Genomic DNA, 25,840 nt, shown 5'->3' on the forward strand with positions numbered 1-25,840 from the left:
CTGTATGCTTTTCTTTGCTTTGATTGAGCGGCTGGCTGAATGGTTGTGTGGCTGGCCTCTGGCGTCCTCTTTCCCTCTCCTTTTCTCGATACTCTCCTGACTTCTGCTCCTATTTATTCCCCCTGCCTGGCAGCCCTGCTCAGCTCTCTCCATCCTAAATATTGGCCGCTCAGCCCTTTCTTAGATCAAGAAGGTGTTTGATGCGGTCAAAATAAAACAGCTTCACAGAGTTAGACAAATGCAACATCAAAGAGTGCCATCCTTCTTTGCATCATTAAGCAAACATTCCACATCATGATCGAATGGAACACATCTACAGCAAATATGCCACAACCAAGAACTTCATAGGTGCCACAGTCTTTTTCAAGTCAGAGATTCAACGTTCAGTGTTCTTAAAACACACAGAGTTTGGTTGTTGTTATTGCTTTGTTTTGATTTTTTTTCCTTGTTTTGTTTTGTTTGAAGTTAAAGGCACTTGTGCACGGAGAAGAAAGAATCCGGGCACGATCATTATCCTAGGAAAGCAAAACCGAAGTCCAACACTGTCACAAGCCCAGCGTCTGGCCTCTCCTGTTCACTGGCTCTCTTGTGGGTCCAGAGCGGGAGGACAGTCACCCTCCCTCAGCTCTGCCATTCACAGCACCTGCAGCTGCTCTCCCAGGCCAAGATGGGCTCCACTCTGAGGCCGCTGCTCCCCTTTGGTAGTTGTCCGGGGTACCCGCCTCTCCAAGACCCCCGCCTTCGCCGGCGACCGCCTGCCTCTGCTGGGCTCTCTTCAGGGGCTCTCTGAGCATGCCATGTGGAAATGCCAGGCCTCGGCTGTTCCCCACGACAGACCCCTTCCGGTCACGGTGGGATTCACCCGAGGCTGCACCTTTGCTCATGTCCCCTCTCAGGCTCTCCCTGGGCACTCCAGAGCCACCGCCCACCCCAAGCCTCCGCTGCTCTCTGGGATCCATCCTTCCACACCTTCAATGCCATCACCACATAAGCGAGTCCTACTCGTTTTCAAATTGGTTGGCTGGCATGGGGTTCAGCCTCTGCATGCTGACCTTCAGGAACTCCCCGCTCCCCGGGGGAGGGTAGGGGGGATGGGGAGGTTTCACCTCCGCGGGGTCGCTGCTGTCTTCTTAATCACCGCTGGCTTCTCAGCTCCAGTGGAGCTGACATTCCCTTCCAAGCTGCCCTAGAGGAGCACAGCCAGCTTGGAGCAGTCAGCTGCTTTGCCCGCCTGCCCACAGTTCAAGGGCCTTTCCCAATCCTGGGGAAGGCCAGGTGATGGGGTCTGTCACAGCAAGACTCCACTCCAGGAACCAGGTTCCTCCGGAGATAGGGTTTGTATTATTGCCATCAAACACCGTGACCCACAGCCACTTGGGCGGAGAAGCGTTCGTTTCACCCTAAGGCTCCCAAGTCCCTCCCCAGAGGGAAGCCAGGGAGGGATCCTGGAGGCAGGAACCGCTGTAGCAGGTGTCTGTGGGAGAGTGCTCCCTACAGGCTTACTCAGCCAGCTGTCCTACACAGCTCAGGATTGCCTGCCCAGGGGTGGGAAGGCCCCTGGCCACAACTCGCCACTCCCTCATCCCGTGCCCGCTCCCTTCCCCGCACCCCAACACCGTGCCTACTTACCATGCCTCTGGGCTGTACCACATCCATCACTCAGGGCAGGCACACGCTATAGAGACGTTTTCTCACGCTACAGTCCCTCTTCCCAGAGGTGTCGCGTTGTCCAAAGCCAGCTAGCACAGAGCCAGTCATCTCTGCATCCCTGCATTTGGCATTCCACGGACAGCTAGCGAAGGATTGCCCGGTGCCTGCCCTCCCTCCCCCGCGCCGGTCCCCCCAGGCCTTCTCTCCGAGTCACACGGGTGGCCGGGGGGGGGGGGGGGGGCGGCCGGACAGACCCTTCCCAGATGCCGCTTCACACTGGTGTCTCCAGGCGCCCGGACTGGGAGGGCTTCTGGGACAGGGGAGGGCTGGAGTCCGGTGGGGAACAGGCTCTGTCTGGGCTCCCCCAGGATCTACTGGCATCTCCCACTATGCCTGCCATCCGGGCGGAGCTCAATCCAGCCGTCAGCACTCAGGGATCTGACTCTGGGCCTCGGACTTGCTGGCACGGGCAGGACCGAGGGGCCCCACCCGGCGCTGGACCCAACAGGTGGACCGACGTTCCGCTCCAGTTTTCCGACTCACACCTGCGCCTGCACCTCTTCCCCAAACCCATGCGGGGGCCCCGGTCTCCAAGGAGCCGGAGAAACGGGGGCGTTGCAAACGCCAGACTTGGCCTCAGCTCTCCTTCGACGCTCAAGGGGCTTTCGAGGAAACCGGGTCTGGGGACACGCACTGCCCGCCCCGGCGGTCGGCGGCGCTGAGTAAGGTAAGCACACCGGATGCTTTTCGCCTTGATCCGGCCGTCTGCCCCGCAGTAACACCTCCCCAGGGCAACCCCACGACACACCGCAGGTCCCGTCCCTCCCCATCCCATCCAACACCACCCTGGAGTCTTTCAAGATATACATAAAAAAATAACATACACACAACACACCGACACCTACACACACACACACACACACACACACACACACACACACACACACACACACACTCACTCACTCACTGAAAAAAAAATGGCTCCATTTCTTGGAAGCGGACTTTGAGTTGTGAAGAGCAGGGTAAAGCTCACAGGGAGCCTGTGAGGAGGAGGGGGGGCAGGCGGGGCAGCTGGGGCTTCTTCTGGACCTCAGAGCAGGCGGGGGAGTGAGGTGGAGACTCTGTGGGGTCCATGAGTGGCTCGGAAGCGTGTGCTCCAGGGCTGCGTGGTGGCTGTGTGTGCCCGCGGGATGGTGGCGGTGTGTGAGCTGGGCGGGACGGGAAGCAGCCAGGCTGAGCTGTCCAGGCGCAGAGTTGGCGTCTTGTGTGAGGCAAGGCAGGCGGCAGTGGGAAGCGAGGCAAAGGGTGGGCTGTGCAGACAGGGAGCGGGCTGTGTTGTGCTGGGTGGGGGCAGCAGGGGCGAGAGAGGCGCGATGCCCCTGAACAAAAGGGAGGCGTGTGATTTGTCGGCGCCAAGGATCCCGCGTGAGGTGGCAAGAGGAGACAGAGGGCTTGGAGGAGGCGAGGGTCCAGAGAGAAAGAAGAAAGGCTTCCCTGACCGGGAATCGAACCCGGGCCGCGGCGGTGAGAGCGCCGAATCCTAACCACTAGACCACCAGGGAGCGTCGCAGTCGCCCGACGGTCCCAACACTCGCATCCCGGAGCCAGGCTGACAGCCAGCCTCTAGGCCACAATGCCCGCCCGCCCGCCCGCCCGCCCGCCCGCCCGGCGAGAGAGAGCCGATGGCCCCGCATTACCGGCCTCACCAGGATGCCGTTCGGGGCTCGCGGGCACCTGCACCTACTCCTGCCCTGCCAGCTGCCCGCCCCCGGCTGCCCTCTGGATATTCTCCGCCAAGCCCGGCGCCTGCCCGCGGATTAGACGCTTGGCCCTGGCGGTTCTCCTCCCGCTAGACACACCCTCAAAACGTCTCGGCCCCCCTGCCTCTTCCTTTCCTTCGCTCAGTCCAGCGATCGGTCGGTCGCGCGGTCACCGGACGACCTGAGAGGGGTGCCAGACAGGGCCAGCCTCGGCCCTGGCCCTTGGCAAAACACCGGCAGCTTGCGTTGGCCGGGAATCGAACCCGGGTCAACTGCTTGGAAGGCAGCTATGCTCACCACTATACCACCAACGCCGCACCGCCGGGACGGCACCCGCACGACGCCGGGGACTGACACCGGACAGTGGACAGCGGCGACGGCGACGGCGCCTACCCCTCGGTCTCCGCCCCGACGTCAAAGTTAACGCCAGCGCACGATCCACCGCCAACCGGGGCTCCGCCACTGCGCGCTGTTCCCCGCCGTCCCAGCCGCGCCTCCCGCACGCACACGCCGGGCCCTGGTGGGCGCTCTCGCCACCACCTGACTGCAGCAGCAACCCGGCGCGCCGCCAGGGCCACGGGGAAGAGCGAGCGTCCGGGAGCGCTCGGGCCGGGTCACCAGCAAGACTCGCCTGGCGCAGCGTGGGCTCAGGGCACGAGAATCGCCCCCGGGCGGCTCTGACACCCGTCGCCTGGTCGGGAGGGCGACCCGATCCCAGACGTCGGAGGGCTGGGCCCTGTGCCAGGTGCCAAGGGAGGGACCCGGGGGTCCGCAGACTGGTGCGCCGTCCGGGACACGGGCGCCCGATCCCGGCGCTTGGAAAGTGACCAAGGGCCAGCGCGGTCGTGGGCGACGGTCTGGCTAAAAAGATGGCACGTCTCCTCGTCGGGGAATCGAACCCCGGTCTCCCGCGTGACAGGCGGGGATACTCACCACTATACTAACGGGGAGGACCGCGACCACGTCCCCATCGCCACTCCGGGCCCTCTCTGTCGCGACAGACGGGCCCTGAGCTCTCCCGCCCACCACTGCCGACCTCCGCACCCAAACCCAAACCCAAAGTTCCCGGGACGCCGCCACAACGGCCCTCCCACCAGGACCCGAACCCGCAACCCTGGGCGATCGCCGCGACTCCGCCCCGTGCCCCCGCCCTGGCTGTTGAGCCGGGCTCTCCCAGGTGACAGCTTTCTGCCGCCCTCGCCCACGCCATCAGGAGAGGCTGCGCCGACACCTGCGCGGCCCCGGACGCACCCCCACCGCACCCCCGGGACCTGCAGCGACTTTGGCGCCTAGGAGCGTCTCCACGTCCACGCGGTGGACCCCGGGCGAGGCCCGCAGCCTCAGCACCCAGACCGCAGACACCTGCCCGGGGGCCCCGTCGCTCCGGGTCCGCTCTGCGCGCGCGTGGGCGCCGGCTGCCAGCCCGGCGAGCGGTCTCGCCCACAGACCGGACGTCAGGATGGCCGAGCGGTCTAAGGCGCTGCGTTCAGGTCGCAGTCTCCCCTGGAGGCGTGGGTTCGAATCCCACTCCTGACACGTTCATCTTTTGTCCACCCCACCGAGAGAGAGAGAGAGAGAGAGATCGCAGCTCGCGCCTCCTTGCACAAGCCCTCCAGCGACAACGCTCCCCTCCGACCCGTAACCTTCGCGGCCACACCTGTGCCAAGAGGAGCGCCCTCCTCTCAGCTGCCACCAACTCCTGGAGGAGAGCGCATGGGGAGCGTGCAGGAGCAAGTGAGGCGGCGGCTACTGAGCGCCCCGGCAGCCCGGCCAGCCAGCCAGCGAGCCAGCCTGCCCGGTGCCATTCTTTGGCCAACACAGGACTTGGTCCACCCCCACCCGACCTCCGGAACTCTTCGCCCAGCCCTCGCGCCGCCAGCCCTTTCGGGCCCATTCCATTCCCTCCAACTGCCGCGGGAGACGCCCACCGCACCCATCTTGGTGGTCTGTGGTCGTCGGGGATTCTCGTGTCCGGAGGGGGCCTTTCCCTGCCAACGCCTGGCAGACGCTTGTTGCTCGCACAACCACGCGCCCGCTCCGTCGGCCAGCAGGGGCAGGGGTGACGCGGGTCCTAGGCGTCCGTCCGGGAGAGGCGCGCTTGAGCCCCAGAGCCTCAGTCTGGACCGGGAACTCTCGTGGCCGTGGCCGTGGCGCTCCCCTGGCCGGTCCATCCAGCCAGGGCCCAGGATCCAGCTGATGGAGGGACTGTCGGGAGCAGAGGCTGTGGGAGCAGTCGGGGAAGAGTGTTGGCCATGGCATAGGTGGTTCAGTGGTAGAATTCTCGCCTGCCACGCGGGAGGCCCGGGTTCGATTCCCGGCCCATGCAGAGTCCAGTCCCTTTTGGTCCTCAGCCACACGTCCAGTGTCCCCTCACTCTGGCAGTCCTTCCTAGTCCCAGTCCAAGCTGCTCGCGCTGTGCACACAACACAACTCTTGGACAGCGCCAGTGCCAGCTGCGCTCCAGTGAGCCAGCGCCTACCCACTAACCTGGTCGCTTCTCCTCAACTCAGCCAGCCAGACCCAACTGCAAAGACACTGCACCCCTCACTCACTTCCTGGGCACTTCAAAGCACCTGCCATACCTAGCCTCTCCTCTGCACACTGGCGCCAGCAGCCAGCGCCTCCATGGTTCTTGGACCACGTCCCCGACATCACCCACACCCCACACCTCCAGCCTCCCACCCCGCAGTACCGGCCCCACACAGCCTGCCTCTCTCACGATGGAGAGACGCGTCCCCGATTCTGGACCTCCTCGTGCCTCCTTTGCTGAGGAGGGACAATTCCGGTAGGGACCAGGGTGCCTTATTTCCCCTAGCGCATTGCCCACAGCAACTCCTCTAGAGCATTGAGTGCATCCCAGCTCCCGGGACTCGGCAGGGCTGGAGGTGTTTCCTCGCACCCTCTTCCTCCATGTGGAGGTGGAGAACCCCACCGCTCCCGCGTCTCACTCGGCCCAGAGCCCACCCACACCCTTGGTCAACCACAGGGTCTTTGGCCCTACAGGACACAACTCTCTCCCTGCTGAGATCTCTCTACTCTCTGTTTCTCTATCTCTGTCTGTCTGTCTGTCTGTCTGTCTGTCTGTCTGTCTCTCTCTCTCTCTCTCTCTCTCTCTCTCTGTTACACATACAAAGAGAGAGAGAGAGAGAGAGAGAGAGAGAGAGAGAGACAGAGACAGAGACAGAGAGAGAGACACAGAGAGAGAGAGAGATGGGGAGGGGGAGCGGGAGGGGGAGACGGAGAGGAAGAGTAGAGAGACAGAGACAGAGAGACAGAGAGAGAGATAGAAGCCAGGCACAGGCCAGAGAGGCACAAACACAGATCACTCAATCTTTTTTCCTTCTGTGCCATCGCAAAGCACTTGCTGGCAGGTCACCGCACTGCTCCCTGGTTTTCTGAGACCTGGGCTAGTCCAGGTGACCTATTGGCCAGCGTGTGTGCTGAGAATCCTCACCAACCCGCCCGATTGACCGGCCAGGCTGACAGTCCATCCTCTCCAGCCAGCACAGTGTGTCCAGAGCCTCTGCGCTTCCAACCTTCTCCAGCCTCCCATCCGCTGGACCGTGTGTCCCTTCTCTGCTCCGGAAGGCGGTGGCTTCCACCAAGGAAAGCCTTCACCCATCTGGCCCCGGACCCATCCACAGCACACTGGCCAGAGAAAGGTCCTGTCTAACCACAGGCAACTGGCTGGCCTCTGCTGCCGCTTTTAAGTGCCTGACCTGCCTGCTCTCTGTCTTTAACAGAGGCCAGTGGGAGTGGTCGGGACTCCCCCAGCTTTTTAGTCAAGAGAGTGCAGAAACAGAACCAAGTGGGGCTCCTCACTCGACTTTGGTCTGCAATCAGAGCTGAAACTAGGTCGCATATCAAGAGCAGGGGAGACCGGATGTTGGGACTAGGATATGCAGTTCTTACACTCTGGTGATGATGAAGGCCACTCCTGCTGCTATTACTACTGCTTCTTCTTCTCCCTCCTCATCCTTCTTCTTCTCCTCCTCCTCTTCTTCTTCTTCTCTTCTACTAATTCTCTTCTTCTCCTTCTTTCCCCTCTAATACTACTATTACTAATACTACGATTATTTTTCTCATTATACTTCTTCTTTTCCTCCCCCTCCTCCTCTTCCTCCTCCTCCTTTTCCTCCTCGTCCTCCTCCTTCCTCTCCTCCTCCTCCTCCTCCTCCTCCTCCTCCTCCTCCTCCTCCTTCTTTCTCCTGATGCTGCTGCTGCTGTTGCTGGTGATGCTCAGGGATGTTGGAATGCGAGGGAGTTGGAATTGAGCAGGAACACAAGCAGCCCAATCTCTGCCAGCAGGCTCCTAGAACCATCTCCTGGGGCTCCTGCCCCTTTCGTTCTGAGTAGGGACCAGGATCATGTTTTTAGTTGCGGTTGTTACTATTGTGATCAAATGTGTGACTGAAAGCAAACTTGGGGTGAGAAGGTTTGATTTCTTCTTTCAACTGCTTAGCACCACAGTGGTGGAAGTGGATGGGTGGGGGAGTTGTGGAGGGCTGGGTTTATGGGGCTTAGGTGGTCAGAGTCGGGTCTTGGGGGTGGTGTGGTGAGGGGAGAGACCTAGAGGCAGGAAGTGATGCAGAGGACCTGCATGAGGGCTGCCTACCGGCTTGCTCAGCCTGCTCTCTTATCCCACACAGGGCCATCTGCCCAGGGATTGGCACTGCCCACTCACCCACCTCCTCTCTTCAGGTGCCCTCCCACATCCGTCGTGAATCAAACAATAACCTACAAACTGGGCTGAAGGCCCGGCTCAGGGAAGACTCTTCTCGATTCCCATTCTCTCTTCTCAGAGGAGTCCAGGTTGTTGTCAAGTTCACCAGAACCAACCAGCATCGTTGACCCTTTGTCAACCTGGCACACAGCCAGGTCCCTTATTGAGCCATAACCTTTCCTTTCTTGTTCATCCCTCAGAGCTCATTTTCATCTCCACACCGCAATGTAAAAACATCAAGAACTGTCGTTGGTATTGTTTTTGTTTGTTTGTTTGTTTGTTTTGTTTGTTTGTTTTCATAATATTTTACTCTTGGGAGCCCGACACCCAGCACTCAAATAAATACACAGAGACTTATTGTTGCTTATAAATGCCGTGGATTAGCTCGACTCTTTTCTGGGCATCTTTTCTTCGCTTCAGTTATCCCATTTAAATTTTTTCCCCTGGGAACTTTTACCTTTCTATATCCTATATGCTTTTCTTTGCTTTGATTGAATGGCTGGCTGAATGGTTATGTGGCTGGCCCCTGGCGACCTCTTCTCCTTCTCCTTTTCTCAGTACTCTCCTTACTTCTGCTCCTATTTATTCTCCCTGCCTGGCAGCCCTGCTCAGCTCTCTCCATCCTAAATATTGGCCGCTCAGCCCTTTCTTAGACCAAGAAGGTGTTTGAGGCGGTCAAAATAACACAGCTTCACAGAGTTAGACAAATGCAACATCAAAGAGTGCCATCCTTCTTTGTATCATTAAGCAAACATTCCACATCATAATCGAATGGAACACATCTACAGCAAATATGCCACAACCAAGAACTTCATAGGTGCCACAGTCTTTTTCAAGTCAGAGATTCAACGTTCAGTGTTCTTAAAACACACAGAGTTTGGTTGTTGTTATTGCTTTGTTTTGATTTCTTTTCCCCTTGTTTTGTTTTGTTTGAAGTTAAAGGCACTTGTGCACGGAGAAGAAAGAATCCGGGCACGATCATTATCCTAGGAAAGCAAAACCACCGAATTCCAACACTGTCACAAGGCCAGCGTCTGGCCTCTCCTGTTCACTGGCTCTCTCTCTTGTGGGTCCCGAGGGGGAGGACAGTCACCCTCCCTCAGCTCTGCCATTCACAGCACCTGCAGCTGCTCTCCCAGGCCAAGATGGGCTCCACTCTGAGGCAGCTGCTCCCCTTTGGTAGTTGTCCGGGGTACCCGCCTATCCAAGACCCCCGCCTTCGCCGGCGACCGCCTGCCTCTGCTGGGCTCTCTTCGGGGGCTCTCTGAGCATGCCATGTGGAAATGCCAGACCTCGGCTGGTCCCCACGTTCCACCCCTTCCGGTCGCAGTGGGGTTCACCAGAGGCTGCACCTTTGCTCATGTCCCCTCTCAGCCTCTCCCTGGGCACTCCAGAGCCACCGCCCACCCCCAGCCTCCGCTGCTCTCTGGGATCCATCCTTCCACACCTTCAATGCCATCACCACATAAGCGAGTCCTACTCGTTTTCAATTTGGCTGGCTGGCATGGGGTTCAGCCTCTGCATGCTAATCTTCAGGAAGCCGCCCCCCCCCCAGGGTAGGGGGGTGGGGAGGTTTCACCTCTGCGCGGGGACGCTGCTGTCTTCTTAATCACCGCTGGCTTCTCAGCTCCAGTGGAGCTGACATTCCCTTCCAAGCTGCCCTAGAGGAGCACAGGCAGCTTGGAGCAGTCAGCTGCTTTGCCCGCCTGCCCACAGTTCAAGGGCCTTTCCCAGTCCTGGGGAAGGCCAGGTGATGGGGTCTGTCACAGCAAGACTCCACTCCAGGAACCAGGTTCCTCCGGAGTTAGGGTTTGTATTATTGCGATCAAACACCGTGACCCAAAGCCACTTGGGCGGAGAAGCGTTCGTTTCACCCTAGGGCTCCCAAGTCCCTCCCCAGAGGGAAGCCAGGGTGGGATCCCGGAGGCAGGAACTGCTGTAGCAGGTGTCTGTGGGAGAGTGCTCCCTACCGGCTTGCTCAGCCAGCTGTCCTACACAGCTCAGGATTGCCTGCCCCGGGGTGGGAAGGCCCCTGGCCACAACTCGCCACTCCCTCATCCCTTGCCCGCTCCCTTCCCCGCACCCCAACACCATGCCTACTTACCTCCTCTGGGCTGTCCCACATCCATCACTCAGGGCAGGCACACGCTATAGAGACGTTTTCTCACGCTACAGTCCCTCTTCCCAGAGGTGTCGCGTTGTCCAAAGCCAGCTAGCACAGAGCCACTCATCTCTGCATCCCTGAAGTTGGCATTCCACGGACAGCTAGCGAAGGATTGCCCGGTGCCTGCCCTCCCTCCCCCGCGCTGGTCCCCCCAGGCCTTCTCTCCGAGTCACACGGGTGGCCGGGGGGGGGGCGGCCGGACAGACCCTTCCCAGATGCCGATTCACACCGGTGTCTCCAGGCACCCGGGACTGGGAGGGTTTCTTGGACAGGGGAGGGCTGGAGTCCGGTGGGGAACAGGCTCTGTCTGGGCTCCCCCAGGATCTACTGGCGTCTCCCACTATGCCTGCCATCCGGGCGGAGCTCAATCCAGCCGTCAGCACTCAAGGATCTGACTCTGGGCCTCGGACTTGCTGGCACGGGCAGGACCGAGGGGACCCACCCGGCGCTGGACCCAACAGGTGGACCGACGTTCCGCTCCAATTTTCCGACTCACACCTGCGCCTGCACCTCTTCCCCAAACCCATGCGCCCCGGTCTCCAAGGAGCCGGAGAAACGGGGGCGTTGCAAACGCCAGACTTGGCCTCAGCTCTCCTTAGACGCTCAAGGGGCTTTCGAGGAAACCGGGGCTGGGGACACGCACTGCCCGCCCCGGCGGCGGCGGCGCTGAGTAAGGTGACCACACCCCCTCGATCTGGCCGTCTGCCCCGCAGTAACACCTCCCCAGGGCAACCCCATGACACACCGCAGGTCCCGTCCCTCCCCATCCCATCCAACACCACCCTGGAGTCTTTCAAGATATACATAAAAAAATAACATACCTACACACACACACACACACACACACACGCACGCACGCACGCACGCTCGCTCACTCACTCACTCACTCACTCACTCACTCACTCACTCACTAAAAATGGCTACACTTGTTTGAAGCGGACTTTGAGTTGTGAAGAGCAGGGTAAAGCTCACAGGGAGCCTGTGAGGAGGCAGGTGAGGCAGGCGGGGCAGCTGGGGCTTCTTCTGGACCTCAGAGCAGGTGGAAGAGTGAGGTGGAGACTCTGTGGGGTCCATGAGTGGCTCTGAAGCGTGTGCTCCAGGGCTGCGTGGTGGGTGGGTGTGCGTGCCCGCGTGATGGTGGCGGTGTGTAAGCTGGGCAGGCCGGGAAGCAGCAAGGCTGAGCTGTCCAGGCGCAGAGTTGGCGTCTTGTGTGAGAGACGGTGGGCGGCAGTGGGAAGCGAGGCAAAGGGTGAGCTATGCAGACAGGGAGCGGGCTGTGTTGTGATGGGTGGGGGCAGCAGGGGCGAGCAGAGGCGCGATGCCCCTGAACAAAAGGGAGGCGTGTGATTTGTTGGCTCAAGGATCCCGCGTGAGGTGGCAAGAGGAGACAGAGGGCTTGGAGGAGGAGGCAGGGGCAGGGGTGACGTGGGGCCTAGGCGTCCGTCCGGGAGAGGCGCGCTTGAGCCCTAGAGCCTCAGTCTGGACCGGGAACTCTCGTGGCCGTGTCCGTGGCGCTCCGCTGGCCGGTCCATCCAGCCAGGGCCCAGGATCCAGCTGATGCAGGGACTGTCGGGGAGCAGAGGCTGTGGGAGCAGTCGGGGAAGAGTGTTGGCCATGCCATGGGTGGTTCAGTGGTAGAATTCTCGCCTGCCACGCGGGAGGCCCGGGTTCGATTCCCGGCCCATGCAGAGTCCAGTCCCTTTTGGTCCTCAGCCACACGTCCAGTGTCCCGTCCCTTTTGGTCCTCAGCCACACGTCCAGTGTCCCGGCCGGCCGCCAGTCCTTCCTAGTCCCAGTCCAAGCTGTGCGCGCTGTGCACACAACACAAGGACTCTTGGCCAGCGCCAGTGCCAGCTGCGCTCCAGTGAGCCAGCGCCTACCCACTAACCTGGTCGCTTCTCCTCAACTCAGCCAGCCAGACCCAACTGCAAAGACACTGCTGCATCCCTCACTCACTTCCTGGACACTTCAAAGCACCTGCCATACCTAGCCTCTCCTCTGCACACTGGCGACAGTAGCCTGCGCCTCCGTGGTTCTTAGACCACGCCCCCGACATCACCCACATCCCACACCTCCAGCCTCCCACCCCACACTACAGGCCCCACACAGCCTGCCTCTCTCACGATGGAGACTTACCTGGCGGACCTCTCTTGATGGGGGGCCCGAATCGCGTCCCTGATTCTGGACCTTCTTGTGCCTCCTTTGCTGAGGAGGGACAACTCCGGTAGGGACCAGGGTGCCTTATTTCCCCTAGCGCATTGCCCACAGCAACTCTTCCAGACCCCCGAGTGCATCCCAGCTCCCGTGACTGGGCAGGAGGTGTTTCCTCGCGCCCTCTTCCTCCATGTGGAGGTGGAGAACCCCACCGCTCCCGCGTCTCACTCGGCCCAGAGCCCACCCACACCCTTGGTCAACCACAGGGTCTTTGGCCCTACAGGACACTACTCCCTCCCTGCTAAAATCTCTCTGTCTCTCTGTATGTCTGTCTGTCTGTCTGTCTGTCTGTCTGTCTGTCTGTTACATGCACACACAAACACACAGAGGGAGAGAGTGAGATGGGGGAGGGGGAGACGGAGAGGGAGTGTAGAGAGTCAGAGACAGAGACAGAGAGACAGATAGAAGTCTAGGCACAGGCTGGAGAGGCACAAACACAGATCACTCAATCTTAGTTCCTTCTGTGCCATCGCCAAGCCCTTGCTTGCAGGTCACCGCACTGCTCCCTGGTTTTCTGAGACCTGGGCTAGTCCAGGTGACCTATTGGCCAGCGTGTGTGCCCTGCATCCTCACCACCCCGCCCTCCCGATTGACCGGCCAGGCTGACAGTCCGTCCTCTCTAGCGAACTCAGTGTGTCCAGAGACTCTGCGCTTCACACCTTCTCCAGCCTCCCATCCGCTGGACCGTGTGTCCCTTCCTGTGTTCCGACTCCTCTCTGCTCCTGAAGGCGGTGGCTTCCACAAAGGAAAGCCTTCACCCATCTGGCACCGGACCCATCCACAGCACACTGGCCAGGGAAAGGTCCTGTCTAACCACAGGCAACTGGCTGGCCTCTGCTGCCTGTTAAGTCCCTGACCTGCCTGCTCTCTGTCTTCAACAGAGGCCAGTGGGAGTGGTCGGGACTCCCCCAGCTTTTTAGTAAAGAGAGTGCAGAAACAGAACCAAGTGGGGCTCCTCACTGGACATTGGTCTTCAATCAGAGCTGAAACTAGGTAGCATATCAAGAGCAGGAGAGACCGGATGTTGGGACTAGGACATGCAGTTGTTACCCTGGCAATGATGACGGCCACTCCTGAGGCTGCTACTACTGTTTCTTCTTTGTCCTCTCCTTCTTCTCCTTCTTCTCCTTTTTCTCCTTCCCCTTCCCCTTCCCCTTCCCCTTCCCCTTCCCCTTCCCCTTCCCCTTCCCCTTCCCCTTCCCCTTCTTCTTCTTCTTCTTCTTCTTCTTCTTCTTCTTCTTCTTCTTCTTCTTCTTCTTCTTCTTCTTCTTCTTCCTCTTCTACTAATTCTCCTTCTTTCTCTTCTACTGCTACTACAAATACTATGATTATGTTTCTCATTGTACTTCTCCCTTTCCTCTCCCTCCTCTTCCTTCTCCTCCTACTACCTCTTCTAATCTTTCTCCTTCTCCTTCTCCTTCTCCTTCTCCTTCTCCTTCTCCTTCTCCTTCTCCTTCTCCTTCTCAGCTCTCTCCATCCTAACTATTGGCCGTTCAGCCCTTTCTAAAACCAAGAAGGTGTTTGAGGCGGTCAAAATAACACAGCTTCACAGAGTTAGACAAATGCAACATCAAAGAGTGCCATCCTTCTTTGCATCATTAAGCAAACATTCCACATCATAATCGAATGGAACACATCTACAGCAAATATGCCACAACCAAGAACTTCATAGGTGCCACAGGAGAGGCTGCGCCGACACCTGCGTGGCTCCGCGGATGCACCCCCACCGCACCCCCGGGACCTGCAGCGACTTTGGCGCCTAGGAGCGTCTCCACGTCCACGCGGTGGACCCCGGGCGAGGCCCGCAGCCTCAGCACCCGGACCGCAGACACCTGCCCGGGGGCCCCGTCGCTCCGGGTCCGCTCGGCGCGCGCGTGGGCGCCGGCTGCCAGCCCGGCGAGCGGTCTCGCCCACAGACCTGCCGTCAGGATGGCCCAGCGGTCTAAGGCGCTGCGTTCAGGTCGCAGTCTCCCCTGGAGGCGTGGGTTCGAATCCCACTCCTGACACGCTCATCTTTGGCCACTCCACCCCCAGAGAGAGAGAGAGAGAGAGAGAGAGAGAGAGAGAGAGAGAGAGAGAGAGAGAGAGAGAGAGATCGCAGTTCGCGCCTCCTTGCACAAGCCCTCCAGCGCCGCCGCTCCCCTCGCACCCGCAACCTTCGCGCCCACACCTGTGCCTAGACGAGCGCCCTCCTCTCAGCTGCCACCAACTCCTGGAGGAGAGCGGATGGGGAGCGTGCAGGAGCAAGTGAGGCGGCCGCTCCTGAGCGCCCCGGCAGCCCGGACAGCCAGCCAGGCTGCCCGGTGCCATTCTTTTGCCAACACAGGACTTGGTCCACCCCCACCCGACCCCCGGAACTCTTCGCCCAGCCTTCGCGCCCGCCAGCCCTTTCGGGCCCATTCCATTCCCTCCTGCTGCCGCGGGGGACGCCCACCGCACCCATCTTGGTGGTCTGTGGTCGTCGGGGATTCTCGTGTGCGGAGGTGGCCTTTCCCTGCCAACGCCTGGCAGACGCTTGGTGCTCGCACAGCCACGCGCCCGCTCCGTCGGCCAGCAGGGGCAGGGGTGACGCGGGGCCTAGGCGTCCGCCCGGGAGAGGCGCGCTTGAGTCCCAGAGCCTCAGTCTGGACCGGGAACTCTCGTGGCCGTGGCCGTGGCGCTCCCAGGGCCAGGGCCCAGGATCCAGCTGATGGAGGGACTGTCGGGGAGCAGAGGCTGTGGGAGCAGTCGGGGAAGAGTGTTGGCCATGGCATGGGTGGTTCAGTGGTAGAATTCTCGCCTGCCACGCGGGAGGCCCGGGTTCGATTCCCGGCCCATGCAGAGTCCAGTCCCTTTTGGTCCTCAGCCACACGTCCAGTGTCCCGGCCGGCCGCCAGTCCTTCCTAGTCCCCAGTCGTGCGCGCGCACTCTGCACACCACACAAGGACTCTTCTTGGCCAGCGCCAGTGCCAACTGCGCTCCAGTGAGCCAGCGCCTACCCACTAACCTGGTCGCTTCTCCTCAACTCAGCCAGCCAGACCCAACTGCAAAGACACTGCATCCCTCACTCACCTCCTGGGCACTTCAAAGCACCTGACATACCTAGCACATCTCCTCTGCACACTGGCGCCAGCAGCCAGCGCCTCTGTGGTTCTTAGACCACGCGCCCGACATCACCCACACCCCACATCTCCAGCCTCCCACCCCACACTACCGGCCCCACACAGCCTGCCTCTCTCACGATGGAGACTTACCTGTGGGACCTCTCTTGATGGGGGTCCGAATCGCGTCCCTGATTCTGGACCTCCTTGTGCCTCCTTTGCTGAGGAGGGACAACTCCGGTAGGGACCAGGATGCCTTATTTCCCCTAGCGCATTGCCCACAGCAACTCTTCCAGACCCCCGAGTGCATCCCAGCTCCCGTGACTGGGCAGGAGGTGTTTCCTCGCGTCTGCTTCCACCATGTGGAGGTGGAGAACCCCACCGCTCCCGCGTCTCACTCGGCCCAGAGCCCACCCACACCCTTGGTCAACCACAGGCTCTTTGGCCCTACAGGACACTACTCCCTCCCTGCTAAAAATCTCTCTGTCTGTCTGTCTGTCTGTCTGTCTGTCTGTCGGTCTGTCTGTTACATGCACACACAAACACACAGAGGGAGAGAGTGAGATGGGGGAGGGGGGAGACGGAGAGGGAGTGTAGAGAGTCAGAGACAGAGACAGAGACAGATAGAGGTCTAGGCACAGGCCAGAGAGGCACAAACCCAGATGACTCAATCTTAGTTCCTTCTGTGCCATCGTAAAGCCCTTGCTTGCAGGTCACGGCAATGCTCCCTGGTTTTCTGAGACCTGGGCTAGTCCAGGTGACCTATTGGCCAGCGTGTGTGCCCTGCATCCTCACCACCCCGCCCTCCCGATTGACTGGCCAGGCTGACAGTCCGTCCTCTCCAGTGAGCTCAGTGTGTCCAGAGCCTCTGCGCTTCACACCTTCTCCAGCCTCCCATCCGCTGGACCATGTGTCCCTTCCTGCGTTCCGACTCTCCTCTCTGCTCCGGAAGGCGGTGGCTTCCACCAAGGAAAGCCTTCACCCATCTGGCACCGGACCCATCCACAGCACACTGGCCAGGGAAAGGTCCTGTCTAACCACAGGCAACTGGCTGGCCTCTGCTGCCTGTTAAGTCCCTGACCTGCCTGCTCTCTGTCTTCAACAGAGGCCAGTGGGAGTGGTCGGGACTCCCCCAGCTTTTTAGTAAAGAGAGTGCAGAAACAGAACCAAGTGGGGCTCCTCACTGGACATTGGTCTGCAATCAGAGCTGAAACTAGGTCGCATATCAAGAGCAGGAGAGACCGGATGTTGGAACTAGGACATGCAGTTGTTACCCTGGCAATGATGACGGCCACTCTTCTTCTTCTTCTTCTTCTTCTTCTTCTTCTTCTTCTTCTTCTTCTTCTTCTTCTTCTTCTTCTTCTTCTTCTCCTCCTTCTTCTCCTTCTTCTTCCTCTTATTATTCTCCTTCCTCTTCCTCTTCTTCTTCTTCCTCTTCTACTAATTCTCCTTCTTTCTCTTCTACTGCTACCACAAATACTACGATTATGTTTCTCATTTTACTTCTCCCTTTCCAATCCCTCCTCTCCCTTCTCCTCCTACTACCTCTTCTAATCCTTCTTCTTCTACTTCTTCTTCTTCTTCTTCTTCTTCTTCTTCTTCTTCTTCTTCTTCTTCTGCTGCTGCTGCTGGTGGTGATGCTCAGGGATGTTGGAATGAGAGGGAGTTGGATATGAGCAGGAACAGAAGCAGCCCAATCTCTGCCAGCAGGCTCCTAGAACCCTCTCCTGGGGCTCCTGCCCCTTTGGTTCTGAGTAGGGACCAGGATCATGTTTTAGTTGAGGTTGTTACTGTTGTGATCAAATGTGTGACTGAAAGCAACCTTGGGGTGAGAAGGTTTGATTTCTTCTTTCAACTGCTTAGCACCACAGTGGTGAAAGAGTGGATGGGTGTGGGAGGTGGGGAGGGCTGGGTTTATGGGGCTTAATGGTCAGAGGGTCTTGGGGGTGGTGTGGTGAGGGGAGAGACCTACCTAGAGGCAGGAATTGATGCAGAGGACCTCCATGAGGGCTGCCTACCGGCTTGCTCAGCCTGCTCTCTTATCCCACACAGGGTCATCTGCCCAGGGATTGGCACTGACCACTCACCCACCTCCTCTCTTCACGTGCCCTCCCACATCCGTCGTGAATCAAACAATAACCTACAAACTGGGCTGAAGCCCCGGCTCAGGGAAGACTCTTCTCGATTCCCATTCGCTTTTCTCAGAGGAGTCCAGGTTATTGTCAAGTTCACCAGAACCAACCAGCATCGTTGACCCTTGGTCAACCTGGCACACAACCAGGTCCCTTATTGAGCCATAACCTTTCCTTTCTTGTTCATCCCTCAGAGCTCATTTTCATCTCCACACCACAATGTAAAACATCAAGAACTGTCGTGGTTTTTGTTTTTGTTTGTTTGTTTGTTTGTTTGTTTGTTTTCATAATATTTTACTCTTGGGAGCCTGCAACCCAGCACTCAAATAAATACACAGAGACTTATTCTTACTTATAAATGCCTGGGCTTAACTTGGCTCTTTTCTTTCCATCTTTTCTTCACTTTAATTATCCCATTTAATTTTGTCCCCCTCTGAACTTTTACCTTTCTCTATCCTGTATGCTTTTCTTTGCTTTGATTGAGCGGCTGGCTGAATGGTTGTGTGGCTGGCCTCTGGCGTCCTCTTTCCCTCTCCTTTTCTCGATACTCTCCTGACTTCTGCTCCTATTTATTCCCCCTGCCTGGCAGCCCTGCTCAGCTCTCCATCCTAACTATTGGCCGTTCAGCCCTTTCTTACACCAAGAAGGTGTTTGAGGCGGTCAAAATAACACAGCTTCACAGAGTTAGACAAATGCAACATCAAAGAGTGCCATCCTTCTTTGTATCATTAAGCAAACATTCCACATCATGATCGAATGGAACACATCTACAGCAAATATGCCACAACCAAGAACTTCATAAGTGCCACAGTCTTTTTCAAGTCAGAGATTCAAAGTTCAGTGTTCTTAAAACACACAGAGTTTGGTTGTTGTTATTGCTTTGTTTTGATTTTTTTTCCTTGTTTTGTTTTGTTTGAAGTTAAAGGCACTTGTGCACGGAGAAGAAAGAATCCGGGCACGATCATTATCCTAGGGAAGCAAAACCGAAGTCCAACACTGTCACAAGCCCAGCGTCTGGCCTCTCCTGTTCACTGGCTCTCTTGTGGGTCCAGAGGGGGAGGACAGTCACCCTCCCTCAGCTCTGCCATTCACAGCACCTGCAGCTGCTCTCCCAGGCCAAGATGGGCTCCACTCAGAGGCCGCTGCTCCCCTTTGGTAGTTGTCCGGGGTACCAGCCTCTCCAAGACCCCCGCCTTCGCCGGCGACCGCCTGCCTCTGCTGGGCTCTCTTCGGGGGCTCTCTGAGCATGCCATGTGGAAATGCCAGGCCTTGGCTGTTCCCCACGTTCCACCCCTTCCGGTCGCAGTGGGGTTCACCAGAGGCTGCACCTTTGTTCATGTCCCCTCTCAGCCTCTCCCTGGGCACTCCAGAGCCACCGCCCACCCCAAGCCTCCGCTGCTCTCTGGGATCCATCCTTCCACACCTTCAATGCCATCACCACATAGGCGAGTCCTACACGTTTTCAAATTGGCTGGCTGGCATGGGGTTCAGCCTCTGCATGCTGACCTTCAGGAAGCCGCCCCCCCCACCCCTCCCCGAGGGAAGGGGGGTGGGGAGGTTTCACCTCTGCGCGGGGACGCTGCTGTCTTCTTAATCACCGCTGGCTTCTCAGCTCCAGTGGAGCTGACATTCCCTTCCAAGATGTCCCAGAGGAGCACAGCCAGCTTGGAGCAGTCAGCTGCTTTGCCCGCCTGCCCACAGTTCAAGGGCCTTTCCCAATCCTGTGGAAGGCCAGGTGATGGGGTCTGTCTCAGCAAGACTCCACTCCAGGAACCAGGTTCATCCGGAGTTAGGGTTTGTATTATTGCGATCAAACACCGTGACCCAAAGCCACTTCACCCTAAGGCTCCCAAGTCCCTCCCAGAGGGAAGCCAGGGTAGGATCCCGGAGGCAGGAACTGCTGTAGCAGGTGTCTGTGGGAGAGTGCTCCCCACCGGCTTACTCAGCCAGCTGTCCTACACAGCTCAGGATTGCCTGTCCAGGGGTGGGATGGCCCCTGGCCACAACTCGCCACTCCCTCATCCCGTGCCCGCTCCCTTCCCCGCACCCCAACACCATGCCTACTTACCTCCCCTGGGCTGTCCCACATCCATCACTCAGGGCAGGCACACGCTATAGAGACGTTTTCTCACGCTACAGTCCCTCTTCCCAGAGGTGTCACGTTGCCCAAAGCCATCTAGCACAGAGCCAGACATCCCTGCATCCCTGCGGTTGGCATTCCACGGACAGGTAGCGAAGGATTGCCCGGTGCCTGCCCTCCCTCCCCAGCGCCGGTCCCCCCAGGCCTTCTCTCCGAGTCACACGGGTGGCCAGGGGGCGGCCGGACAGACCCTTCCCAGATGCCGCTTCACACGGGTGTCTCCAGGCGCCCGGGACTGGGAGGGCTTCTGGGACAGGGGAGGGCTGGAGTCCGGTGGGGAACAGGCTCTGTCTGGGCTCCCCCAGGATCTACTGGCGTCTCCCACTATGCCTGCCATCCGGGCGGAGCTCAATCCAGCCCTCAGCACTCAAGGATCTGACTCTGGGCCTCGGACTTGCTGGCACGGGCAGGACCGAGGGAACCCACCCGGCGCTGGACCCAACAGGTGGACCGACGTTCCGCTCCAGTTTTCCGACTCACACCTGTGCCTGCACCTCTTCCCCAAACCCATGCGGGGGCCCCCGGTCTCCAAGGAGCCGGAGAAACGGGGGCGTTGCAAACGCCCGACTTGGCCTCAGATCTCCTTAGACGCTCAAGGGGCTTTCGAGGAAACCGGGGCTGGGGACACGCACTGCCCGCCCCGGCGGCGGCGGCGCTGAGTAAGGTAACCACACCGGATGCTTTTCGCCTTGATCCGGCCTTCTGCCCCGCAGTAACACCTCCCCAGGGCAACCCCATGACACACCGCAGGTCCCGTCCCTCCCCATCCCATCCAACACCATCCTGGAGTCTTTCAAGTTATACATAAAAAAATAACATACACACAACACACCGACACCTAAACACACACACACACACACACACACACACACACACACACACACTTACTCACTCACTGAAAAAAAAAAATGGCTCCATTTCTTGGAAGCGGACTTTGAGTTGTGAAGAGCAGGGTAAAGCTCCACAGGGAGCCTGTAAGGAGGCAGGTGAGGCAGGCGGGGCAGCTGGGGCTTCTTCTGGAGCTCAGAGCAGGCCGGGGAGTGAGGTGGAGACTCTGTGGGGTCCATGAGCGGCTCGGAAGCGTGTGCTCCAGGGCTGCGTGGTGGCTGTGTGTGCCCGCGGGATGGTGGCGGTGTGTAATCTGGGCGGGGCGGGAAGCAGCCAGGCTGAGCTGTCCAGGCGCAGAGTTGGCGTCTTGTGTGAGAGACGGTGGGCGGCAGTGGGAAGCGAGGCAAAGGGTGAGCTGTGCAGACAGGGAGCGGGCTCTGTTGTGCTGGGTGGGGGCAGCAGGGGCGAGAGAGGCGCGATGCCCCTGAACAAAAGGGAGGCGTGTGATTTTTGGCTCAAGGACCGCGTGAGGTGGCAAGAGGAGACAGAGGGCTTGGAGGAGGAGGCGAGGGTCCCGAGAGAAAGAAGAAAGGCTTCCCTGACCGGGAATCGAACCCGGGCCGCGGCGGTGAGAGCGCCGAATCCTAACCACTAGACCACCAGGGAGCGCCGCAGTCGCCCGACGGTCCCGACACTCGCTTCGCGCAGCCAGGCGGGCAGCCAGCCTCTTGGCCACAATGTCCGCCTGCCCGGCGAGAGAGCCGATGGCCCCGCATTACCGGCCTCACCAGGATGCCGTTCGGGGCTCGCGGGCACCTGCGCCTACTCCTGCCCTGCCAGCTGCCCGCCCCCGGCTGCCCTCTGGCGATTCGCCGCCAAGCCCGGCGCCTGCCCGCGGATTAGACGCTTGGCCCTGGCGGTTCTCCTCCCGCTAGACACACCCTCAAAACGTCTCGGCCCCCCCTTCCTCCTCCTTCCCTTCGCTCAGTCCAGCGATCGGTCGGTCGCGCGGTCACCGGACGACCCGAGAGGGTTGCCAGACAGGGTCAGCCTCGGCCCTGGCCCTTGGCAAAACACCGGCAGCTTGCGTTGGCCGGGAATCGAACCCGGGTCAACTGCTTGGAAGGCAGCTATGCTCACCACTATACCACCAACGCCGCACCGCCGGGACGGCACCCACACGACGCCGGGGACTGACACCGGACAGTGCACAGCGGCGACAGCGCCTACCCCTCGGGGACCGCCCCGACGTCAAAGTCAACGCCCGCGCCCGAGCCACCGCCAACCGGGGCTCCGCCGCTGCGCGCTGTTCCCCGCCAACCCAGCCGCGCCTCCCGCACGCACACGCCGGGCCCTGGTGGACGCTCTCGCCACCACCTGACTGCAGCAGCAACCCGGCGCGCCGCCAGGGCCACGGGGAAGAGCGAGCGTCCGGGAGCGCTCGGGGCGGGTCCCCACCAAGACTCGCCTGGCGCAGCGTGGGCTCAGGGCACGAGAGTCGCACCCGGGCGGCTCTGACACCCGTCGCCTGGTCGGGAGGGCGACCCGATCCCAGACGTCGGAGGGCTGGGCCAGGTGCCAGGTGCCAGGTGCCAGGTGCCAGGTGCCAGGTGCCAGGTGCCAGGTGCCAGGTGCCAGGCGAGGGGCCCGGGGGTCCGCAGGCGGGTGCGCCGGGCGGAACATGGGCGGCCGATCCTGGCGCTTGGAAGGGGAACAAGGGCCAGCGCGGCCGTGGGTGACGGTCTGGCTAAAAAGATGGCACGTCTCCTCGTCGGGGAATCGAACCCCGGTCTCCCGCGTGACAGGCGGGGATACTCACCACTATACTAACGGGGAGGACCGCGACTACGTCCCCATCGCCACTCCCGGCACTCTCCGTCGCTCCAGAGAGGCCCTGAGCTCTCCCTCCCACCACGGCCGACCTCTGCACCCAAACCCAAAGTCCCCGGGACGCCGCCACAACGGCCCTCGCACCGGGACCCGAACCCGCAACCCTGGGCGTTCGCCGCGTCGCCGCCCCGGGAACCCGCCCGGGCTGTTGAGCCGGGCTCTCCCAGGTGACAGCTTTCTGCCGCCCTCGCCCACGCCATCGGGAGAGGCTGCGCCGACACCTGCGCGGCCCCGCGGCGGCTGGGCTGCGGCCCCGGACGCACCCCAACCGCACCGCCGGGACCTGCAGCGACTTTGGCGCCTAGGAGCGTCTCCACGTCCACGCGGTGGACCCCGGGCGAGGCCCGCAGCCTCAGCACCCGGACCGCAGACACCTGCCCGGGGGCCCCGTCGCTCCGGGTCCGCTCGGCGCGCGCGTGGACGCCGGCTGCCAGCCCGGCGAGCGGTCTCGCCGACAGACCCGCCGTCAGGATGGCCGAGCGGTCTAAGGCGCTGCGTTCAGGTCGCAGTCTCCCCTTGAGGCGTGGGTTCGAATCCCACTCCTGACACGCTCATCTTTTGGCCACCCCACCCCGAGAGAGAGAGAGAGAGAGAGAGAGAGAGAGAGAGAGAGAGAGAGAGAGAGAGAGAGAGAGAGAGAGAGCGCAGATGGCGCCTCCTTGCACAAGCCCTCCAGCGCCGCCGCTCCCCTCCGACCCGCAACCTTCGCGGCCACACCTGTGCCTAGACGAGCGCCCTCCTCTCAGCTGCCACCAACTCCTGGAGGAGAGCGGAAGGGGAGCGTGCAGGAGCAAGTGAGGCGGCGGCTACTGAGCGCCCCGGCAGCCCGGCCAGCCAGCCAGCCAGCCTGCCCGCTGCCATTCTTTGGCCAACAGAGGACTTGGTCCACCCCCACCCGACCCCCGGAACTCTTCGCCCAGCCCTCGCGCCCGCCAGCCCTTTCGGGCCCATTCCATTCCCTCCTGCTGCCGCGGGGGACGCCCACCGCACCCATCTTGGTGGTCTGTGGTCGTCGGGGATTCTCGTGTGCGAGGTGGCCTTTCCCTGCCAACGCCTGGCAGACGCTTGGTGCTCGCACAGACACGCGCCCGCTCCGTCGGCCAGCAGGGGCAGGGGTGACGTGGGGCCTAGGCGTCCGTCCGGGAGAGGCGCGCTTGAGCCCCAGAGCCTCAGTCTGGACCGGGAACTCTCGTGTCCGTGGCCGTGGCGCTCCCCTGGCCGGTCCAGCCAGCCAAGACCCAGGATCCAGCTGATGGAGGGACTGTCGGGGAGCAGAGGCTGTGGGAGCAGTCGGGGAAGAGTGTTGGGCATGGCATGGGTGGTTCAGTGGTAGAATTCTCGCCTGCCACGCGGGAGGCCCGGGTTCGATTCCCGGCCCATGCAGAGTCCAGTCCCTTTTGGTCCTCAGCCACACGTCCAGTGTTCCGGCCGCCTGGCAGTCCTGCAGTCCTTCCTAGTCCCCAGTCGCGCGCGCACTCTGCACACAATACAAGGACTCTTCTTGGCCAGCGCCAGTGCCAGCTGCGCTCCAGTGAGCCAGCGCCTACCCACTAACCTGGTCGCTCTCCTCAACTCAGCCAGCCAGACCCAAGTGCTAAGACACTGCATCCCTCCTCACTCACCTCCTGGACACTTCAAAGCACCTGCCATACCTAGCACATCTCCTCTGCACACTGGCGCCAGCAGCCAGCGCCTCCGTGGTTCTTAGACCACGCCCCCGACATCACCCACACCCCACACCTCCAGCCTCCCATCCCACAGTCCCGGCCCCACACAGCCTGCCTCTCTCAAGATGGAGACTTACCTGTGGGACCTCTCTTGATGGGGGTCCGAATCGCGTCCCTGATTCTGGACCTCCTTGTGCCTCCTTTGCTGAGGAGGGACAACTCCGGTAGGGACCAGGGTGCCTTATTTCCCCTAGCCCATTGCCCACAGCAACTCTTCCAGACCCTTGAGTGCATCCCAGCTCCCGTGACTCGGCAGGGCAGGAGGTGTTTCCTCGCGCCCTCTTCCACCATGTGGAGGTGGAGAACCCCACCGCTCCTGCGTCTCACTCGGCCCAGAGCCCACCCACACCCATGGTCAACCACAGGGTCTTTGGCCCTACAGGACACTACTCCCTCCCTGCTAAAATCTCTCTGTCTCTCTGTCTGTCTGTCTGTCTGTCGGTCTGTCTGTCTGTTACATGCACACACAAACACACAGAGGGAGAAAATGAGATGGGGGAGGGGGGAGACGGAGAGGGAGTGTAGAGAGTCAGAGACAGAGACAGAGAGACAGATAGAAGTCTAGGCACAGGCCGGAGAGGCACAAACACAGATCATTCGATCTTAGTTCCTTCTGTGCCATCGCAAAGCCCTTGCTTGCAGGTCACGGAAAGCTCCCTGGTTTTCTGAGACCTGGGCTAGTCCAGGTGACCTATTGGGCAGTGTGTGTGCCCTGCATCCCCACCACCCCGCCCTCCCGATTGACTGGCCAGGCTTACAGTCCGTCCTCTCCAGTGAGCTCAGTGTGTCCAGAGCCTCTGCGCTTCACACCTTCTCCAGCCTCCCATCCGCCGGACCATGTGTCCCTTCCTGCGTTCCGACTCTCCTCTCTGCTCCGGAAGGCGGTGGCTTCCACCAAGGAAAGCCTTCACCCATCTGGCACCGGACCCATCCACAGCACACTGGCCAGGGAAAGGTCCTGTCTAACCACAGGCAACTGGCTGGCCTCTGCTGCCTGTTAAGTCCCTGACCTGCCTGCTCTCTGTCTTCAACAGAGGCCAGTGGGAGTGGGCGGGACTCCCCCAGCTTTTCAGTAAAGAGAGTGCAGAAACAGAACCAAGTGGGGCTCCTCACTGGACATTGGTCTGCAATCAGAGCTGAAACTAGGTCGCATATCAAGAGCAGGAGAGACCGGATGTTGGGACTAGGACATGCAGTTGTTACCCTGGCAATGATGACGGCCACTCCTGAGGCTGCTACTCCTGCTGCTTCTTCTTTTTCCTCTCCTTCTTCTCCTTCTCCTATTTCTTCCTCTTCCTCTTCGTCTTCCTCTTCCTCTTCTTCTTCTTCTTCCTCTTCTACTAATTCTCCTTCTTTCTCTTCTACTGCTACTACAAATACTACGATTATGTTTCTCATTTTACTTCTCCCTTTCCAATCCCTCCTCTTCCTTCTCCTCCTCCTACCTCTTCTAATCCTTCTTCTTCTTCTTCTTCTTCTTCTTCTTCTTCTTCTTCTTCTTCTTCTTCTTCTTCTTCTTCTTCTTCTACTGG

At 60.1% G+C, this 25,840-nt stretch overlaps 13 non-coding genes across 13 annotated transcripts; 7 read left to right on the forward strand and 6 right to left on the reverse strand.

The window, feature by feature from the left end:
* Positions 1-3,140: 3,140 nt before the first annotated feature.
* Positions 3,141-3,212, reverse strand: Trnae-cuc (transfer RNA glutamic acid (anticodon CUC)). The gene has a single exon. It is a non-coding gene; the product is annotated as a tRNA-Glu (tRNA).
* Positions 3,213-3,652: 440 nt separating this feature from the next.
* Trnag-ucc (transfer RNA glycine (anticodon UCC)) lies at positions 3,653-3,724 on the reverse strand. The gene has a single exon. It is a non-coding gene; the product is annotated as a tRNA-Gly (tRNA).
* Positions 3,725-4,288: 564 nt separating this feature from the next.
* Positions 4,289-4,360, reverse strand: Trnad-guc (transfer RNA aspartic acid (anticodon GUC)). The gene has a single exon. It is a non-coding gene; the product is annotated as a tRNA-Asp (tRNA).
* Positions 4,361-4,863: 503 nt separating this feature from the next.
* Trnal-cag (transfer RNA leucine (anticodon CAG)) lies at positions 4,864-4,946 on the forward strand. Its single transcript has one exon. It is a non-coding gene; the product is annotated as a tRNA-Leu (tRNA).
* Positions 4,947-5,665: 719 nt separating this feature from the next.
* Trnag-gcc (transfer RNA glycine (anticodon GCC)) lies at positions 5,666-5,736 on the forward strand. Its single transcript has one exon. It is a non-coding gene; the product is annotated as a tRNA-Gly (tRNA).
* Positions 5,737-11,913: 6,177 nt separating this feature from the next.
* Positions 11,914-11,985, forward strand: Trnag-gcc (transfer RNA glycine (anticodon GCC)). Its single transcript has one exon. It is a non-coding gene; the product is annotated as a tRNA-Gly (tRNA).
* A 2,449-nt stretch (positions 11,986-14,434) lies between these two features.
* Trnal-cag (transfer RNA leucine (anticodon CAG)) lies at positions 14,435-14,517 on the forward strand. Its single transcript has one exon. It is a non-coding gene; the product is annotated as a tRNA-Leu (tRNA).
* Positions 14,518-15,260: 743 nt separating this feature from the next.
* Trnag-gcc (transfer RNA glycine (anticodon GCC)) lies at positions 15,261-15,331 on the forward strand. The gene has a single exon. It is a non-coding gene; the product is annotated as a tRNA-Gly (tRNA).
* Positions 15,332-21,285: 5,954 nt separating this feature from the next.
* On the reverse strand, positions 21,286-21,357 carry Trnae-cuc (transfer RNA glutamic acid (anticodon CUC)). Its single transcript has one exon. It is a non-coding gene; the product is annotated as a tRNA-Glu (tRNA).
* A 419-nt stretch (positions 21,358-21,776) lies between these two features.
* Positions 21,777-21,848, reverse strand: Trnag-ucc (transfer RNA glycine (anticodon UCC)). The gene has a single exon. It is a non-coding gene; the product is annotated as a tRNA-Gly (tRNA).
* A 607-nt stretch (positions 21,849-22,455) lies between these two features.
* Trnad-guc (transfer RNA aspartic acid (anticodon GUC)) lies at positions 22,456-22,527 on the reverse strand. The gene has a single exon. It is a non-coding gene; the product is annotated as a tRNA-Asp (tRNA).
* Positions 22,528-23,046: 519 nt separating this feature from the next.
* Trnal-cag (transfer RNA leucine (anticodon CAG)) lies at positions 23,047-23,129 on the forward strand. The gene has a single exon. It is a non-coding gene; the product is annotated as a tRNA-Leu (tRNA).
* Positions 23,130-23,893: 764 nt separating this feature from the next.
* Trnag-gcc (transfer RNA glycine (anticodon GCC)) lies at positions 23,894-23,964 on the forward strand. Its single transcript has one exon. It is a non-coding gene; the product is annotated as a tRNA-Gly (tRNA).
* Positions 23,965-25,840: the final 1,876 nt, after the last annotated feature.

The sequence above is a fragment of the Peromyscus maniculatus genome, chromosome 11 (assembly GCF_049852395.1).
Source record: "Peromyscus maniculatus bairdii isolate BWxNUB_F1_BW_parent chromosome 11, HU_Pman_BW_mat_3.1, whole genome shotgun sequence".
NCBI lineage: Eukaryota > Metazoa > Chordata > Mammalia > Rodentia > Cricetidae > Peromyscus > Peromyscus maniculatus.